The sequence below is a fragment of the Rana temporaria genome, chromosome 2 (genome assembly GCF_905171775.1).
Source record: "Rana temporaria chromosome 2, aRanTem1.1, whole genome shotgun sequence".
NCBI lineage: Eukaryota > Metazoa > Chordata > Amphibia > Anura > Ranidae > Rana > Rana temporaria.
This window is the reverse complement of record NC_053490.1, coordinates 234552289-234572950: the sequence shown is the minus strand read 5'-3', so window position 1 is coordinate 234572950 and position 20662 is coordinate 234552289.

Genomic DNA, 20662 nt, shown 5'->3' with positions numbered 1-20662 from the left:
TCTCCCAGGATGTGAAGAGGGGTGTTTATTTTTGACCCCTGTTTGGTCTGGTACATATGAGAACCTCAACCAGACAGTTGGCCGAGGACAGTCACTAAAGGAGGATATATGGTTGTCGTTGCTGCATTTATTAATCCTGTTGTACGGTACTGACGGTATGTTAAATGTACTATTGAGCCTCCGGACTTATTTACTTGTGTAATGTTATCCAGATGTCTATGTTATTACTCTGTACCATGTAGGCCCGTGTGGGTCCCTTTCCCGTAATAAATAAACAATAAAAAAAAAAAAGAATGAACTACATGTCCCGACACCCTTAGCGGCTGTCGGCTTGTACTTCTCAATGAACTACCATGGCGCTGTGGAGCATTTAATCTTCCTGTCAGGGAGAATTGGTTTACCCGTACAGGATGTATGGGTAAGCAGATACACTGACAGTGTGGAGGAGACCTGCATGGTATAAGTGATCTCCTGATCGCTGGTGCAATGCTTTACATTTTTATTTTTTATACAATTTTATTATTTTTTATACAAAGGTGAGCTTATCCTTTAACAATTAATTATCATAAACCCTTAAAATAGTGCTGCGCGAAAATTTTAAGTGCTGAGTTATCTTCTATTACTAAATGACACTCATATTAGATACGTATCAACTTATACAATCAATCAATGAAAGTTCAAAAAAGAAACTTATAAGCATGTAGCAAGTAAAAAAAATGAACATAAAAAAAAAAGAATCATAGAATAATCCAAAAAAAGTCCATATACTGTAAATATCCTCGTCCACCTCTGTGAATAAACAGAATGTGATTCAAGACAAAATACATAAAGTGCCCTTGCAATCCTCCACCTATGCTCACTGGCCGCTCACCTCACATTATGACAAGCTGTTTCCCTTAGGGGTATACTCAAGTATTAATGGCTAGTAAACCATCTGTTCCCTCTGCCTGACTTTCTCCTTTGTGGATGTAGTCACAAGAAGGCAGTCATATGCAACAGAAGGTAAATAATGTAGTGTTCTCCATTTTAAATACTTTATTCCTACTAAACTATATTACATTCCAATCACATAAAAAGCACTAAAGCCGTGCCAGCTAATGTCCAGCTAATGGCTGTGGGATGAGGTCAGATGTGAAGCTCCTGGGTCTGGAGTTCGTCAGTGGGGAGCCCAGCCACTTCAGTGAGTGCTGAAGGCTACACTTGTGCAGAGGGAACCAGAGGAGGCAAGCCAATGGACATTGAAGCTTGTCCGGGGGGAAGGAGCTCCTCTACAGTGACCACACCTGTGTAAATTGTGTTTTTGAGTTGCAAGAGTAGGCCCTGGTCATTTGCAACTGGTTAGAACATTGGGATACACACACACACACACACACACACACACACATATAAAATACCATAATTTCCCCCATTTACTGTGGGCACAATTGTGCATAGTGGATGGGCTGATGAACATGGGACAGACTAGAGGTAAAGTCCCCTTGGCTGCACAAAGAGGTAACGACAATTGTCAGTACCATTTGTATGTTGTATGGCCTAGGACCACTTCCCTGGAGGAAGAGGTTCTGCTGCCTGGGATACTGGACACCTCTCAGCTTTTATTCATATAGTTTTAAACTTTTTGCAAAAAAATAAAAAAGCTGTAACTGCCTAAAAAATGTTAGCTGGCATTTTATTTTAATTCTTAACTTTTTTTTTTTTTGCTTTATTGATATGTGTTACTATCACAGAGATTCACCTTCTCTGTTACTAATAGCTCTCGCTACTATCAGCAACGTCTTCTGAGACCAGGAAGAAGGGGAAGAGATGCTGCAGATGGGCTACAGCTCTCAATCGAAAGAAGACTCTTGTAAGTGTTTAAGGGTGGGGACTGGGAGTCTTGGGTAGGTGGACTGCTATTAAAAGGGATTTTTTTTATGTTAACACAGAGAATTCATTAAGTTAAAAATAAAACGTTTGCCTTAAGAACCACTTTAAATTATATCTGCATTCAAGTTGTATCTAATACCAAAACCTTTTTTCATTTGGATGTAGGAGTGTGGAATAATTAAAACCCCTGTCAAGGTTTTATTTATTTTCTGTCTACAGGAAATGAGGGGAAATCTCTTCAATGTGAGGGAAATTCTTTCCTATACAGTTGTCACCAGACATATGTGACATCACTGTCCTACTTCTCCAATCAGAGAATGCTTTGCCATTATTTAGGAAGTGCAAAGCATTTTCTGAATGGAGCCTGTGCTGAGTAGCCAACCTCTTGTATTTACAATGTATCAGGATGGGCACTCAGTGCGGGACCTAGAAGCAAGTGGAAATCACTGGAGTAGCAGCGCCTATGTCAGTGATTTTCAACTTCCTGGGGTATTGGCTAAGTGTGGTATATACATGGTTACATTGGTCCAAGCTGGCAGTAACTATTTTAAAATATACTATACCTGGAGTTCATCTTTAACCTCCCTAGGGGTATTACCGAGTGAGACTCGGGGTGAATTTTCAGTACCAAAAGCGGTAACCCCAAGCCACACTTGGGATTGCATCACAGGATCCATATACAGCTTACTTATCTTGTCCTCAGGATCCTGCGATGTATCCCCCCTGTGTGTGAGAGGCGTGAGAGGCGTGTCTTCGCTCAATGTATCACAGTGCCGAGCTCTGTTCTCACACGGGGACGGAGCTTGGCGCCAAATTCAAAATGTAAAAAACACATAATACATACAGTACACTGTAATCTTACAGATTATATTACTGTATCAAATAATTTCACATCCTTTTTGTCTCTAATGCTTTGTCCAGTGCCTTGAATGCAGTTTTATATTATATATACTGTTCTTTCTGCCTGGAAACTGGAGATTGTCCATAGCAGCCAAAACGTGTCCCTTTACGTCAAAAGTACTTTTAGACCAGCTAGAAAACAGCGATAATAAATTAGAACACTTGCAGAATTGAGCGATAGGGATTTGTGGGGAAATTCGTCATCAAACACTGAAAGTGACGACAGCTACAATTCTGCAACTGAGCAAATTTCTGTGTTTGTGATTCAATTACATTGAATACATTTTGTTATTATTATATTATTATTTGTTATAATTATTTATAGTAATTTATTATATTATAATTTATGATTTTGTGTTTCAAACTTTATCATACCCGGGATGTCTACTAGACTCTTGTTTGGACAGATTTAAGTGAGTTATTCCTAAGAACTGCAGGCCTACAATATAAAATGTCAAATTTCCATGCAAAACATTATACCGCTTTCAGCACCAAAAATCTGACATAATCATACTGCCAGGGAGGTTAATGAACCTATTACTGATTTAACCACTTCCCACCCAGCCTATAGTCAAATGACATCTAGGTGGACATTCATTGATCTGGGTGGACGTCATATGGCATCCTCCCAGATCATGACACGTTGCAGCACTATCTGTCACCGGCTGTGTCCGATGGACACAGCCAATGACTGATCAGTGTACCGACCCGTTGTTGGTACAATGTGATCGCTGTAACCAATCACAGCAGGTCACATCACAGTTGTAAACAATGGATAGCTTCCTTTCATGCCATCTATTGTGTACAATTGCGTTGCTATCTGTGATTGGTCACACTGATCACATGGTACAGACAGGGCCAATCACAGCCCATCTGTACCATGTGATTAGCTGTGACCAATCACAGCTAATCACAACATATAATGATTGCTTATACCAGTGAAATTCATTGTTATAACCAATCATAATGTATAAATAAAAATCCATCTTGACATCTTCAAAAAACTTGCAATGTCTCTTATTAAATACCTTGGATTGTCTACTTTCCAAAAAAGGGGTCAATTGGGGGGTATTTGTACTGTCCTGGTGTTTTCAGGCCTCAAGAAATTAGATAGGCTGTCAGTACATCAGGATTAATCTATTTTCATATATACAGTATACCATAGTTTGTGAACTCTAACTTTCCTACAGGCAAAATAATATACACTGATAGTTATTTTCACCACAAAATGCATCAGAATACATTTTGACCTACATTTATGAATAAAGATTATTTATTTGCAAAATTGTATAACAAAAACTAAGGCTCCATGTACAAGGGACGTTTTTACAACTGCTCCTAAATGATAAACAGATAGTAACCTATGTTTAAAACGTCCGTTTTTCCGTGTTTACATGCCACGTTTTGCCGCGTTTTGCCGCGTTTGTGCTCAGAAGCATTTAAAAAAAAATATTATTATAATTTTGTTTTTAAATTACCAAAAACGAAAAACGCCTATAAGTGAAACGCTGCTAAATGCGGGTTGCCGCGTTTAGTCACATTTGGCATTTGAAATGTGGAAATCTTCTGCGTCTGAACCCATTTTTTTGCTTTCAAAGAAACGCTGTTAATTGCAACTGCCTAAAAACGGCAATAAACGAGACTGTGTACATGGTCACATGAAAAAAGCGTCCAACTGCCTCTGAATGTACGTTTAGCAGCGTCCCGTGTACATGGGGCCTAAGAACACAATTTTCTAAAGTTGCAGTCTTTTTTCATTTAAAAAAAACAGTGGTAATTAAATTCCATCCAAAGAAAGCTCTATTTGTGTTAAAAAAAAAATAGGAAAATGTCATATGGGTACAGTGTTGCATGTCCGCGCAATTGTCATTCAAAGTACGACAGCGGCAGGAAGGGGGTAAAAGTGCTCGGTATTGAAGTAGCTAAATTTTATTTTTTCTATACTATATTGAAGTTAAGTAATAAGTACAAGATAGAAATGTTCCCACCTTGAGAGTTAAGAAATGATTCCAATGGTCTCAACTTGAGTATAATGTTGTCTGACTTCTATTCAATAGCACAGTTAAATCAGTGTGGGGCGAGAGTGGTGAAATGGCAGCGCTTTCACATTCTCAACAGTTTGTTTTCCAATAAACCCTTTGTGGTTTGGTTTTTGATGTTTATAAATACATCATGCGCTCCACATTAAAACAACTTCATACTCTTCCCAGTGGCTGGCGTTTAATTATAAAACGTAACCTCAAATTACATAGTGGTTTGTTAACAGCATTACAGATGAAATGTGTAATTTCTAGAACTGGGCCATTTTCTCTGTTGGATTATTTCAGTTACTTTGCATTACATGACACAATATGGAGCCGTTTGTATAAAACGGAAACCGCAGTGTAAACTGTTTGGCAGTATCAAAATCTTCAGTGCAATCTCACAATAAAATGTATTTACTGTTGCTCTTATTTGATGATTGCTTTTCTATCTCTTTTTTTATCTGGCGGTATTTGTACTTGATGAATAGAGACAAAGCAATCAGGAGAAATTCATTTTACCCCAGAATTGCAAGGCAATTATCCACAGCTGTCTACATGGGATACAGCTCCCTATTCCCCCAGAAAGACTGCTGATACTTTTCTATCCATGGTGTTACAACTCCCTGGTAACATTGGTGTGCACAGGGTGTGTGTGTGTGCAGGGTGTGCCCGGTTTGACTGAGCACAGGGTGTGCTCATGCACACCTGGCACACACACCCCCTGCGCACACCTATGCTACCAGGAAGTTGTTGTAACACCATGGAGAGAAAAGATCGCGTAGGGTAATCAGTACGCGTAGTGCCGATTGCCCTACTGCCCATGCTCTTCTCAGCGCCATGCAGTGCTGCTGGCTTCTTTCTTCTCCTCTCCCCCTGGCTGCTGAAGGGGGTATTTCAGGATGGAGAGTGGGGAAAGTCCCTTCCTTTTCTAAATGAACACAGTGAACATAGTCACTCACTGGGTTCATTCATAACTGAAGCTGTCACATACCTGGTGGTAGAGCCCGATATGCAGGGAGTGGCTTCTTTTACACCATGACTCTGGAACCCCTGATAGTGCAGACAGGGAGCTCGCGAGTGCAGAGTCGCACAAGTGCCTGGCAGGAACGCTGGTGTAGAGACTGAGCTGAACTTCAGGAGACTCTGTAGAGATGCCAGCAGTGCAGGAAATGACTGGAACAGCAGACAAGCTGGAGGCAGAGATGCAGGAATTTGGAAGCTGCAGTTATCAGGGGGGGGGTTCGGTAGTACAGGACTCAAGCAAGTACAGGCAGGCCGGGTCAAACACAGGAAGGCAGATCAGGTACAGATTCAGAAGCAGAGGCAGAGTCGTGGTTCAGGCTGGGTCAGTAATGGGCGGGCAGCAGGTAGTCCAGGGGGAGTAGCAGAAACATGGTCAAAACAAGCCAGGGTCAAGGCAGGCAGCAGGCATGAGCAATCAGGAACAACCCGGGTCTCAGGAACGGGTAAGCAGACATATTTAACAGGTAGCAGTTGGGTCTCAGGAACGCTGTAGTCCAAACAGCAAATAGCCCAGGCATCAGTCCCTTTAAATAGCCCGTTTGGCGCCAAGAGCGGTCACCGCGTGCCGCTACAGCGCATGCGTGCACTAGCGTGCACCAACGCGTTGCTACCGCGCAAGCGCACGCGCCAATGCACCGCCACCGCCATCTTGCATACTGGCTTGCCCTTCTTGAGAAGCATAGTAAACTGTGCTATGCTTCAGTTTTTAAATGAACAGGAAGCTGCTCAGCACAGGGCACTATCCCGTTCATTCACTGTCCAATGCAGCTGACGTTGAAGAGAAAGGCATGTGTGTTTGAGCTTTGGGGTGCACACCCTAATGCAATAGGCTGCACACATCTATGCCTGGTAGAATGAATTGTGAGAGACCTTTATAAATAGTAGATTGGCCATTAAGTAGGAATTTTTCAAGACTGTTGTATCTGAGTAAAATTAGGCATGTGGGTCTGTATGTTTAGTAGATAACCCCCTGCTCTAATGTTGCCTCATGGGAACAACACAAACTCCAAACTAATAAATGACTTTAGCCACTTTTCTATATTTAAAAAATATCTTGGTACTCAAGACTAGGGATGAGCTTTATGTTCAGGTCGAACATGAGTTCAACTCGAACATTGGCTTTTCGCCCGTTCGCCGAACAGCGAACAATTTGGGATGTTCGCATCAAATTCGAAAGCCGCGGAACACCCTTTAAAAGTCTATGGGAGAAAATAAAAAGTGCTAATTTTAAAGGTTAATATGCAAGTTATTGTCATAAAAAGTGTTTGGAGACCTGGGTCCTGCATCAATGCAAAAAAAAAAGTTTTAAAAACTTCCCTTTTTTCGGGAGCAGCGATTTTAATAATGCTTAAAGTGAAACAATAAAAGTGAAATATTCCTTTAAATTTCGTACCTGGGAGGTGTCTATAGTATGCATGTAGCACATGTTTCCCATGTTTATAACAGTCCCTGCACAAAATCAAATTTCTAAAGGAAAAGCTTTTAAAACTACTCGTGGCCATAATGAATTGTCGGGTTCCTTTAATACAGATAAAAGTCATCGAAAAAAACGGCATGGGTCTCCTACCCAGTCCATTACCAGTCCCTTTGGGTCTGGTATGAATATTAAGGGGAATCCTGAACCAAAATCAAAAAACAAAAATGTGTGGGGGTCCCTCCAAATTCCATATCAGGCCCTTCAGGTCTGGTATGGATATTAAGGGTAACCCAGTGCCATTTTTTTTTTAAAAATGGCGTAAGGATTTTAAGGGAAACCCCGCTCCAAAATTAAAAGTGCCAAAATTAAAAGACGAGAGAGCGCCCCCTCCTGAACCGTACCCGGCCACATCCCCTCAACATGGGGAGGATGTCCCCATGTTGATAGGGACACGGGCCTCATCCCCACAACTCTTGCCCAATGGTTGTGGGGATCTGCAGGCAGGGGCTTATAGGAATCTGGAAGCCCCCTTTAACAAAGGGGACCCCCAGATCCCGCCCCCCCTATGTGCCCCATTTCACAAAAAAAGTGTCAAAAATGTTAAAAACCACAGTACACAGCTTGGGACAAGTCCTTTATTAAAAGGATAAAAAAAAAAAAAAAAAAAATTCCAGTGATGTAATCCACTCTCAATCTCCAGCGATGTAAATCCATTCTAGATCTCCAGCAAGGATACGACGCAGACCCGATCCTGCCTCCATGGGAGGCACCTGACGAATGACGTGCTCCAGCCTGACAGCTCTTATATAGCTGAGGACGGGGCCACCCGCCAGTGTGCGCGGGTTAACCTGCCCCCTCTGATGCAACGGGAAAGGCCAGGGTTACCCAGTGACATGTATGGGTGACCCCGCCCCCTCTGACGCAACACAGGTTTCCCGTTGCGTCAGAGGTATGTGATCACATCTATCTGGTGGATCAGATCGGATGACAGATGAAAACAGACAGGTGGTCCTTTTCCACCCAACCGTCCCATAGAGAACAACGGGCCGTGGCCGTGTCTGCTCTGCATAGCAGCGTGGACCCAGACCTGTCATCCGTTTGCTCAGTAGAAGATCCCCCGATGAGCAAGCGAATCCCACTAATGGGTCAGCCCCGTGTGAAAGAGGCCTTAGGGGTGTATGGGGTGGCAAGTTTGCTTGCTACAGTGTACAACGATGTGCTGGAGGGATACAAAGGATGCTGGGAGGTGCAGAGGTGTGTGTAGGGGGGGAGGGGTTGTGCGGAGGTTTGCTGGGGGGTTACAAAGGCTTGCTGGGTCCAGACACACACTCCTAAACATCTCATTATCTTAATGATGAGGAAATGTTTATGATCAACTACATGTTGCACATATCTAAATGATGTATCCTCACCATCAAGAAAGAAAATTATTTGGTTGTTGTGGTCTGAAGATAAACTTGAAAACTGGTATCTATCATAATAACCATCAAACTGAACACACCCACACAGGGCTGGGAAAAGGGGTGGGTGGGAGATGTAGCTGTGAGGTGAGGGGACACCACAAGGAGATTGAAAGGGGAGCAATTGTGTTGGAAGGGAGGATTTTGGGGGGTGGCAGGGTGTATAAAATGTTCTAGGAGGGGAAATTTGGGGGAAGGGAGTGCAAGTGTGGTCATTAAAGCGGAGTTCCAACCACAATTAGCATTTTTTAAATATATGTCCTTTCATCCTGCGTTTTTATAATATAAATCTGGTCACTTACTATTTTACAATCCGCCGCAGATCCGCATAGATATTCAAAAAAGATAGTTTATAAAACTATATCTACACCATTGTCATTTTGCTTGTGGACATTGTGAAGCATACAAGCACTTAGGGCCAGATCCACAAAGCAGATGCGCCGACTTAACTCGAGATACGCGGCGTAATTGAAATTTACACGGCGAGTATATTTGCGCCTGATCATCAAAACGAGATACGCCTTAAAATCAGGTTTTTCCGTCCTACCTAAAATAATTACACCGGCGCTTTTCTGTGCGCAAATTACGCTAGAAACGCCGCTGTTTTGATATGCAAAGATGCAAATGAGGGAGATAGGGCGATCGACACAATTAAGTGTGTGCGCCGTAGATTACACCCTGTGCGCTTCTGTTAGTTTCAATGTGTAAATTTACACATTATAAAAGGTGCCCTAATTTTACACATGCCGTGTAAAGGTCAGCTAAAGCAACACCATTAAGGAAGAGCTGAGCACACACACTTGCTGGACTACAATCTGTATGCCAACATGCCAGGGGCATCCATGCGCATAGCTAGACTAGTGACTTCAGTGACCGAGGGTACCCCCTCTTCTGAGGGAACAGCAGTCAGGAGACGCCTCGCAGAATGCATCTTTGCACAGTAAACACACACATTAATTATGTCACAATGAGAATGCATAAATGCACACCACTGTGGTCCCTAGCACAGACATATCACATGCACATCTAATTGGATTAGATCAAAGTACCCCCCCCATTGGTACCTGGGAGCAGTAACGCCATGCCACGGCTCCAATTCTGTTACTGTGCATTCATACACCATTCAGGGACCTGGGATCACTTCTCCCTGGTCCTGGGGATCCCTTCTCCACCAAAACTGAGGGTAACACCCTTATTTAATCAGGAATGCCACCCCCCCACATTCACACATCATTCACACACATAAACCAAATCATAAGTACAGTATAATAAACAAAATCATAAAAGTATAAAAAAATATAAAAAAAATAAAAAATCAAAAGTACCCCTGCAAATAAATTTCGGCGGCGATTGCTCCATCTGGGCTGCCCACGGGCACGGACACGGGCACGGGCACGGCCAACTGGAGGATCTTCATGGGGGGGGTGTTAGCAGGGGAGGGAGTATCTTCATGGGGGGGTGGGTGAGCAGGGGAAGGAGGAGCCTCCCCTGGTGTCTATCCTCCTGCTGGCCTGCCCTCCAAGGCCACTGCTATCCTTGTCAGACAGTTTGTGAGGGCAACCGCATTGGCCTGGCCAGCCCGGGTATTGTCCTGGACAGCCCGGTTATTGTCCTGCACAGCCTGGGCCACGCCTGTTGTGGCGGTCTGCAGCTCACACAAACATGTGATGACCGCCAATGAGTTGGTGGCCACATCACCAAGTGACTCCTTCATTACACCCAGGCTGTGCTCCATCTGGGTCAGAGTGACTTTTATCTGACCCAGAGTGCGGGTCTCCCGGGCATTGTCCTTCTGCAGACTGGACGGCAGACGCTCAGCCACCCCCCTGGTCTCCTGGGTCGCCATCCTGCCTGCCCCTGAGGCTTGTGGCCTGGGAGGAGGGGGGAGAGTGACCCTTGTGGCCTGACTGCTGCCAGCCTCTGGGGTAGGCTCTGGGGTAGCCTCAAGGGTAGCCTCAAGTGTAGCCTCAAGGGTATCCTCAAAGGTCATCATATCAGAGGCCAAAAGGACTTCCCGGCCAATCTGCAGATCTTCTTCCTCCACCCCCTCATCCTCCTCCCCCTCATCCTCCTCCCCCTCAACCTTCTCATAAAGGGAGGTTTGGCCACTCCCCTCCTCTGCGGACTCCTCAGCAGCCTCTTGTCCTTGGGGTGGTGCAGCAGCCTGGCCTGATGGGCCAGCAACCTCCTGGCCTGATGGGCCTGCAATCTCCTGGTCATCTGTGGAGGACACAAAACAATCACAGGTTTGAGGATCCACACACTTGGCACATCTTCCCTTCCCCCGCCCACACATGCTAATCACCAGATAGAAAAATCAAAAACGTACCTGTCCCCACAGGAACACCTGTCTGATATCCACGCAGGCCCGCCACTGCCCATTCCTCCTCACTCAGACGGATGGGGCAGGGTCCCCCTCCTCCAGTGCCCCTGGCATGGGCATTGATCTTTGCCACCTTGTTCCAGACCACACTCTTTATATCGTTGATCTTTTTTTGGATGCCAGCGGGGGTCCTTGTCTCCCCCCCCCGCCGCATTGATCTGATCCGTTATCTTTTTTAGAATCGCCTTCCTTTGGGCCGGGAAGGTGTTCCGGCTCTCAGGCCCATGTAAATAGCGCCCATATAGGACGATGGACCTAGCAAGGATTTGCTTCTCAACCTGATTAAAATTGAGCTTCCTGCGCTTGGGTGCCATCACAGACACCACTCAGCAACAAGAAGAAACTCACAGGACAAACAAACAAAAATACACACACAACAAACAAACAAAAACACTCACAGAAGAAACACACAAAAAGCAAAACACACAAGCAGACAGCTACTACAAATTCAAAAACAAACACGCAAAAAACAAACACAAAATACAATCAGAAAAAAACAAACACAAAATACAATCAGAACAAAAAAAAAATACACTCAGAAAAAAACAAACAGAAAATACACTTAGCAGAAACAAACACCAACTACTATCTAATACTCCTCCTCCTCCAAAACTTCTCTATCACACACAACTCACCAACAAACACCGACAAACATTCAGAGCAGAAGCAACTTGCTCTAGGAAGGGAACACAGGGAAATACTTTTGCAAGGGAAGTGTGTTTGACTGGGGCTATTTATACACAGGGCGATCCTCAAACTAAGTACGCTTGGCCTTTTACCTATCTCACTGATTGCGCCGAGCAAAGTTCTGCACATGCCCAGTGAGAAGCAGATTCGTGTGCGCATGCGCAGTACGGCCGGCCCTTCATTTGCATGGGGTCACGGCTCATTACAATGAAGCACGCCCATTTCCTTCCCACTTGCAATAACCCCGCCTTACGCCTCGGGATTTAAGTTACGCAAGCGCAATTTTGTGCGCAAATGCGCTGTGGATACGGCACTTACGACACCAACTTAGGGCGCCATAACTTAAATGACATAAGTTTTGAGTAACTTAATTTGCGGCGCTGGCTGTGGATCTGGCCCTTACTTCCTGGAAGTCTTGGATGGGGAGTGATAATTGGACAGCGCACTGCATCCTGGTAAATGATGACACACATTTCCCAGGATCATTAGAGGGAGATGATGTCAGAATCCTAGGTGGTTTCAAAGGCAGATTTATTTTTTAGTCGTAAGCTACAGTTTAAAGCAAAATTGTTTTTTTGATGGAACCTCCACTTTAAGGGGGGTTTGTGTTGGGAGTGGGAGACGATGTGTGCTAGGAGGGGGGATTTTGGGGGATTTGTGCTGAGAGGGGGATGTGTACTAGGAGGGGAAATGTTAGAGGTAGAGGACTTGTGCTAGGAGGAGTGATTTTCATTTTTTGGGGGGTGCAGATTTGTGCTGAGAGGTGGGATTTCAGCATGGGGGGGGTGTATTTATACTGGGAGGAGGGGGGATTATGCTTAGGGGGTATACATGCAGATCAGTACTCAGTTTTTTTTTGGGGGGGGGGATTTTTGCTGACACATAAAGCTCATACATCTTGGAGGGCACAGGTTTGCATGTACGCCCTGGGCTCTAGATGACCTTGTCCTGCCACTGCATCCACTACCCCCTTTTCTAACAACTATGCTAACTATTCTGTGTAAGAAAAGCTACTTCGGTCCTATGAGGTGAGCCTTCACCCCTCTTTCAGCCACTGCAGAGAAGTGTCCATCTGGTCAAGAAATCTATAGGTAGCATTAAGGCTCATTTGCACAAAAATTAGTTTGTAATTCTGTTTACTCTTCATGCAACTGCATCTGTCTGATAATGGGTACATCACTAAAACAGATGGTGGACCATTAGGAATAGACAAGTATTCTTACAAACATGTGTAACTTGAGCTGTTAGGAGGAGGGTGTCATCAATTTAAAGATTTGACAGATGGATACTAGAGTGACACTTTTAAGAACATCAGAGAAATACAATCAGGTGGATTTACTAAAACTGGAGAGTGCAAAATCTGATGCAGCTGTGCACAGAAACCAATCAGCTTCCCATTTTTTTTTTCTAAAAAGCTTAATTGAACAAGCTTAATTGAGCTAGTTAAAAGCTACCGTGCACAGCTGCACCAGACTTTGCACTTTCCAGTTTTAGTAAATCCACCCCAGTGTTTGTTTCTATTCTGGCATCTACACATAAGTAAATGAAAAGATGCAGGTGTGAGAAAATGGTGTGGTATACCTTTCCATAGTAACAGGTTTATTTTCTTTAGATTTAGTCTTTGCATTACTGGAATTGAATCATCAGAAGGACACTGACAGTTCTTATGAGTCAGTAATTGAAGGGATGATTTCAACCTCTGCAGGACAAAACAGACACGTCCAAAGATATAGCAATGACTTTGCCAAATATCACAGAAAAATGACTTTAAAGTGTAACTAAAGCCAAATATTTTTTTTCCTTCCCTTTCTTGCATTTTGGATAGAGAAAATGAGGGTTAGAACCCTGTCAGTTTTTTTTTTTTTGCCTTCTGTGTCTCATTGGGAAAATTTCCCCTCTATTAGGCCTCATGCCCATGGACGTTTTTACAGCCATATTTCTGAGCGTTTTTTGCAGCTTAAAAACGGCTCTCCATGTTAGCCTATGGTCTCATGCCCACCATGACATTTTTGAGCTATAAATGGCTGAGCCGTTTTTAAGCTGCAAAAAAAAAACCAAGACCAGTGCGTTCTGAAGCTCCAGCGTTAGAGCTGTAAAGACGTCAGACGCCGGAAAATGTGATTTAACGAGGCTTAATGCTGTGTTAAGCCTCGTCCGGCATTTCTTTCTCTATTCAAAATCAATGGTTCCCTATGGGAGCCCATTGATTTGAATAGAGGTTGCACCAGAAGTCGGATCATGATGATCCGACTTGCGGGGTGACTGGTGTGCAGAGAATCTTGAAGGGGAACCCCACGCAAATTACATTTTTTTTTTGCTTGAGGTTCCCTCCAGGATGATACCAGACCCATCGGTCTGGTATGGATTTTAAGGGGAACACCTACGCAGAAAATATGGCGTGGGGTTTCCCCCAAAATCCATACCAGACCCTTATCCAAGCACGCCAGGAATGGGGGTGGGGACGAGCCTTCTTCGGGGCTGGCCGCCGATATCTTCTTGCAGCTCTTTTACTAGCAGCGGCCAGCCCGGACCGATCTTCCTCGTCGCCTTCTGAATTCTGCCTTCTTCTTCCAATTTTGCCACTACGCTCCCTCCTGCTGTAATGCCGGGTGTGCGGTGCGCGATGATTTATATAGGCCTCTTATGATGTCACAGTCCCAGCATGCTCCGGGTGGTGACGACACCACTCGGAGCATGCTGGGACTGTGACGTCATAAGAGGCCTATATAAATCATTGCGCACCGCACACCCGGCATTACAAGGTGATTTAGGGTGGGGTGCACCCAAAAGCACCCACCCCCCATGTTGAGGGCATGTGGACTGGTACGGTTCAGGAGGGGGACAGCTTGCTCGTCCCCACCCCCATTCCTGACCGACCGGGTGGCATGCTCGGATAAGGATCTGGTATGGATTTTGGGGGAACCCCCATGCCATTTTTTCGGCGTAGGTGTTCCCCTTAAAATCCATACCAGACTGAAGGGTCTGGTATCATCTTGGGGGTAACCTCACGCAATTTGTTTTTAATTTGCGCAGTGTTCCGCTTAAAGATTCTCCGCATACCAGTCGCCCCGCAAGTCAGATCATCTTGATCCGACTTCTGGTGCGACCTCTATTCAAATCAATGGGCTCCCATAGGGAACCATTGATTTTGAATAGAGACAGAAAAACGCGGCTGAAAACTAGTGGGGCAAAACGTGCATTGAATTCAATGCAAAACGCAGAAAAAATCGCGTTAAAAACGCTGTTTTTTTCCTGGCGTCTGTATTAGCTTTAAAGCCCGTTTTTTAAAACGTCAGTGGGCATGAGGCCTAAGAACTGACAGCTGTTCGAATCCCTCTCTGCTCTATTCATCCCACCGGATATGACATCATGCAATAGAATACAGATCGGTTTCATGAGATACGTACCACAAATTACAATAGATTTTTTTTTTAAAACGCTATAAGTTATTTTACTGCTGATCTTAACTGCTTCCCGCCCGCCGTATAGTAAAATAGTGGACGGGCGGGAGCACTCCCATTCTTGGAGGACGTCATATGACGTTCTCCTATTCTATCCACGCATGCACACCCGCAAGGTCCCTGGGACACTGCAAATCGCCAATCATGGTAAACGGCCTAAGATGTAGGCTTTTTACTTTGTGATCAGCTGTGTCCAATCACAGCTGATTACAGTGTAAACAGGAAATGCCGATTATTGGCATTCCTCTATTCTCATGCTGACAGCGTGGAGCGGCAATAACTGTACTGACATTTAGGGCACTGATCATCAGTGTCCTGATGATCAGTGAAGCCCCAACAGTGCCCACCAGTGCTTTCAATCAGTGCTTATCAGTGCTGACAGTCAATTCCCACCAGTGCTGCCTGTCAGGGTCCACCAGTGCTGCCTGTCAGAGCCCATCAAAGCCTCCTGATCAGTACCAACTATCAGTGCCAATCAGTGCCACCTTTTAGTGCCCATCAGTGCTGCCTATCAGTGCCTATTAGTGCCTATCATTGCAACCTATCCATGCCGCCTATCAGTGTCCATACATGCCGTCTATCAGTGTCCATACATGCCGTCTATCAGTGTTCATACATGCCGTCTATCAGTTTCAATCAGTACTGCATATTAGTGCCTCCTCATCAGTGTCCATTGGTGCAACTTCATCAGTGCCCATCAGTGCTGCCTCATCAGTGTCCATTAGTGCAGCTTCATCAGTGGCTGTCAATGCAGCCTCAGCGGTGCCCATTAGTGCAGCCTATCAGTTCCTATCAGAGCAGACTCATCAGTGCTCATCAGTGCAGCCTATCAGTGTCCATGAGAGCAGCCTCATCAGTGCCTGTCAGTGCAGCTTCATCAGTGCCCATTAGTGCAGCCTATCAGTTCCCATAAGTGCAGGATCATCAGAGCCCATCAGCGCAGCCTCATCAGTGCCCATCAGCGCAGCCTCACCAGTGCCCATCAGTGCAGCCTATCAGTGTCCATCAGAGCAGCTTCATCAGTGCCCATCAGTGCAGCCTATCAGTGTCCATCAGAGCAGCTTCATCAGTGCCCATCAGTGCAGCCTCAGATTTTCATTTTCTCCCTTAAGCTATTAAAATATATATATATATATATATATATATATATATATATATATATATATATATATATATATATATATATATATATATATATATATATATATATATATATATATATAAAGATAGATATATAAAGAGACACTTTGAGTCTGATTTACTAAAGATGTTGAGAATGTTCTCACAATAACTGGATAATTCAAGTGAATATTCACATTTATTGTGTGAACATTCTCATGTCAGGCAGCTGGGCACCAAGCGTGCATGCGGTATTGTTTACCGTACAGATGGTCAGTTGTTTGTGCATTCCTGTGCGTATGCATACATATTAATACAGGTGAACCGAAAAAGATATTAGACCTAGTTTACATGGTGTCAGTGGCGTAACCAGAGTTATGGGCGCCCGGGGCATAATTTTTTTTTCGCCCCCCCCCCCCCACAGTGCTGCCAGCTTCTCTCCTCTTCTGCCTCCCTTGGTGGGGGATGTTTAAGAATGGAGAGCGGGGGCAGAGGGCAGTAAATATGTAATTTACTGGCTCCTTCCTTTTCTTAATGAACACAGTGAGTGATTGGTACAGATCAATCACTGTGTTCATACATAACTAAAGCATAGTAAACTGTGTTTACGCTCAGCACAGAGCACTTCCCAATTCTTCCAAAGGCTCTTTCAGGGCGCTTTGCAGGTGCTAGTTTTAGCGTTATAGCGCCTGCAAAGTAACCCAGTGTGAAAGGGGTACAAGAGCATTGCTGGTTGGTTTGGAGAGTTTAGTAACCTGTAACAACCAGATTTCATGATTCTGCACTTAGGCTTCTTTCACACTGGGGTGCTTTGAGGGCGCTAAAGAGCTAAAAATAGCGCCTGCAAAGCGCCCTGAAAAAGTGTCTCCCAGGGCATTCACACTGTAGAGAGGGCTGTCAAAGAGAGAGAGAGAGAGAGAGAGAGAGAGAGGGGGGCTGTCAGAGAGAGAGGGGGGCTGTCAGAGAGAGAGAGAGAGCTGTCAGAGAGAGAGAGCTGTCAGAGAGAGAGAGAGAGAGGAGGGCTGTCAGGGAGAGAGGGGGCTGTCAGGGAGAGAGGGGGGCTGTCAGGGAGAGAGGGGGGGTGTCAGATAGAGGGGGGGTGTCAGGGAGAGAGGGGGGGCTGTCAGAGAGAGAGGGGGCTGTCAGGGAGCTAGGGGGGCTGTCAGGGAGAGAGGGGGGCTGTCAGGGAGAGAGGGGGGCTGTCAGAGAGAGAGAGAGAGAGAGAGGGGTCTGTCAGAGAGAGAGAGAGAGAGGGGTCTGTCAGGGAGAGAGGGGGGTGTCAGAGAGAGAGGGGGGCTGTCAGGGAGAGAGGGGGGCTGTCAGAGAGAGAGGGGGGCTGTCAGAGAGAGAGAGGGGTCTGTCAGGGAGAGAGGGGGTGTCAGAGAGAGAGGGGGGCTGTCAGGAAGAGAGGGGGGCTGTCAGAGAGAGAGAGAGGGGTCTGTCAGGGAGAGAGGGGGGTGTCAGAGAGAGAGGGGGGCTGTCAGGGAGAGAGGGTGGGCTGTCAGAGAGAGAGGGGTCTGTCAGGGAGAGAGGGGGGTGTCAGAGAGAGGGGGCTGTCAGAGAGAGAGGGGGGCTGTCATGGAGAGAGGGGGCTGTCAGGGAGAGAGGGGGGCTGTCAGAGAGAGAGAGGGGGGGCTGTCAGAGAGAGAGAGATGGGTCTGTCAGGGAGAGAGGGGGTCTGTCAGAGATAGAGGGGGGCTGTCAGAGAGAGAGGGGGCTGTCAGAGAGAGAGAGAGGGGTCTGTCAGAGAGAGAGGGGGGCTGTCAGAGAGAGAGGGGGCTGTCAGGGAGAGGGGGGGCTGTCAGAGAGAGAGGGGGCTGTCAGGGAGAGAGGGGGCTGTCAGGGAGAGAGGGGGGCTGTCAGAGAGAGAGGGGGACTGTCAGAGAGAGAGAGGGGTCTGTCAGGGAGAGAGGGGGTGCCAGAGAGAGAGGGGGGCTGTCAGGGAGAGAGGGGGGGGCTGTCAGAGAGAGAGAGGGGTCTGTCAGGGAGAGAGGTGGGTGTCAGAGAGAGAGGGGGGGCTGTCAGGGAGAGAGGGGGGCTGTCAGAGAGAGGGGGGCTGTCAGAGAGAGGGGGGCTGTCAGAGAGAGAGAGAGGGGTCTGTCAGAGAGAGAGGGGGGTGTCAGAGAGAGAGGGGGGGCTGTCAGAGAGAGAGAGAGGGGTCTGTCAGGGAGAGAGGGGGGGTGTCAGAGAGAGGGGGGGGCTGTCAGGGAGAGAGGGGGGGCTGTCAGAGAGAGAGGGGGGCTGTCAGAGAGAGAGGGGGGCTGTCAGAGAGAGAGGGGGGCTGTCAGGGAAAGAGGGGGGCTTTCAGGGAGAGGGGGGCTCTCAGAGAGAGAGAGAGAGGGGGGCTGTCAGAGAGAGAGGGGGGGCTGTCAGAGAGAGAAAGAGGGGTCTGTCAGGGAGAGAGGGGTCTGTCAGGGAAAGAGGGGGTCTGTCAGAGAGAGGGGGGTGTCAGAGAGAAGGGGGCTGTCAGAGAGAGAGGGGGGCTGTCAGGGAGAGGGGGGGCTCTCAGAGAGAGAGGGGGGCTGTCAGAGAGAGAGAGGGGGCTGTCAGAGAGAGAGAGGGGGCTGTCAGGGAGAGAGGGGGGTATGAAGGGAGAGAGGGGGGCTGTCAGGGAGAGAGGGGCGCTGTCAGAGAGAGAGGGGGGCTGTCAGAGAGAGAGGAGGGCTGTCAGGGAGAGAGGGGGCTGTCATGGAGAGAGAGGGGGCTGTCAGGGAGAGAGGGGGGCTGTCAGAGAGAGAGGGGGCTGTCAGGGAGAGAGGGTTGGTTGTCAGGGAGAGAGGGGGGCTGTCAGGGAGAGAGGGGGGCTGTCAGAGAGAGAGGGGGGCTGTGAGGGAGAGAGGGGGGCTGTGAGGGAGAGAGGGGGGGCTGTCAGGGAGAGAGAGGGGGCTGTCAGGGAGAGAGGGGGGCTGTCAGGGAGAGAGGGGGGCTGTCAGAGAGAGAGGGGGGCTGTCAGGGAGAGAGGGGGGCTGTCAGGGAGAGAGGGGGGGGCTGTCAGGGAGAGAGGGGGGGCTGTCAGGGAGAGAGAGGGGGGCTGTCAGAGAGAGAGGGTCTGTCAGAGAGAGAAGGGAGCAGAGTCTGGTAAATAAAAGAGCTCACTCACTTGGGAATAGTCAGTCTCACTGGTTCATTCAGCGGTGTTTTGTGTGTCTGCTTGTTTTGGATCTTCCCGCCCACCTCCCCTTCACAGACGAGTGCACAGGAGGGACGGGACGCAGGAGAAGTCTGTAGCTGCTCCGGGCAGACATGGTGGATTGGACAGAGGACACAGGAGGGGCGGGACTCTGGAGAAGTGTGGAGATCATGTGACATCATGATCTCAGAGCAGAGAGGGGGAATATCTGGACACACCCAGAGCGGAGAACGCTCTGCTGGGGGAACTGCATAGCTGATAGACACATGTCAGAGTGGAGAGAGCCCCACGCGCGGGGGGGGGGGGGGGGGTCGTCGGCGGCTCTGTTTGACACATGTCAGAGCTGCCTGCTAGATAGTGGAAAGCTCTGCACAGTGCGTGCGGGAGTAGAATAACCGGCGGCCGTGTGCTCTAGGACCCCCCGCGATTTCGCCCCTGCCAATTTTGCGCCCGGTGCGACGGCCCCCCCTGCCCCCCCCCGCTACGCCAGTGCATGGTGTACTACAGCGTACTCCCATACGAGGGCCCATATGGGGATGGAGGGGTTTTCTGTGCATCCCTGTGCAGACAGTGCCATTCATATCATTTGGGACCCAGCAGTTGCACAGACTCATCTACTCTACTGCCCCCAATATGACATCCATCTAGGTACACAGCTCCAAATGTTTAGAACACCCCAGTGTGGGCCTCATATGGGGGTACACTGTAGTATACCTGTTTACTTAAAACCCAAAAAATATTAAATTGCAGCTCACCAATTCTTAGATGTGATAGCTGTATTATTTTCATTTTTTAGGCTTTTTTCATTACTTTCACCTGGTGATTCAGTGTGAAAAGTATTAGTTGGAGTTTATCTTTAATTTGTTAGTCCATCTAAATCTGCAAGTCTAACACTACCCTTTCCCCAGACAGACAATGCTGCCACATACAGCAGTATTAACTACTTAATCCAGAATGACATCCTAAGACAGGAAGTGTGTTACTGCTGTTGTCCAAATATGCCCCTGTGCTCCTTTATCCAAATCATCAGGTGAAAATGGAGGAAAAATTATATATATATTCGGCCACCACATCAAAGGATTGGTGAGTCACAATATATTACTTTCTTTTTTGGGGGTGGGGGTTTAAAGTGGTTGCAAATCTTTACATATACTCAGTGAAGGGCCTGGCCTCAGGTGATAAACAGAGATGA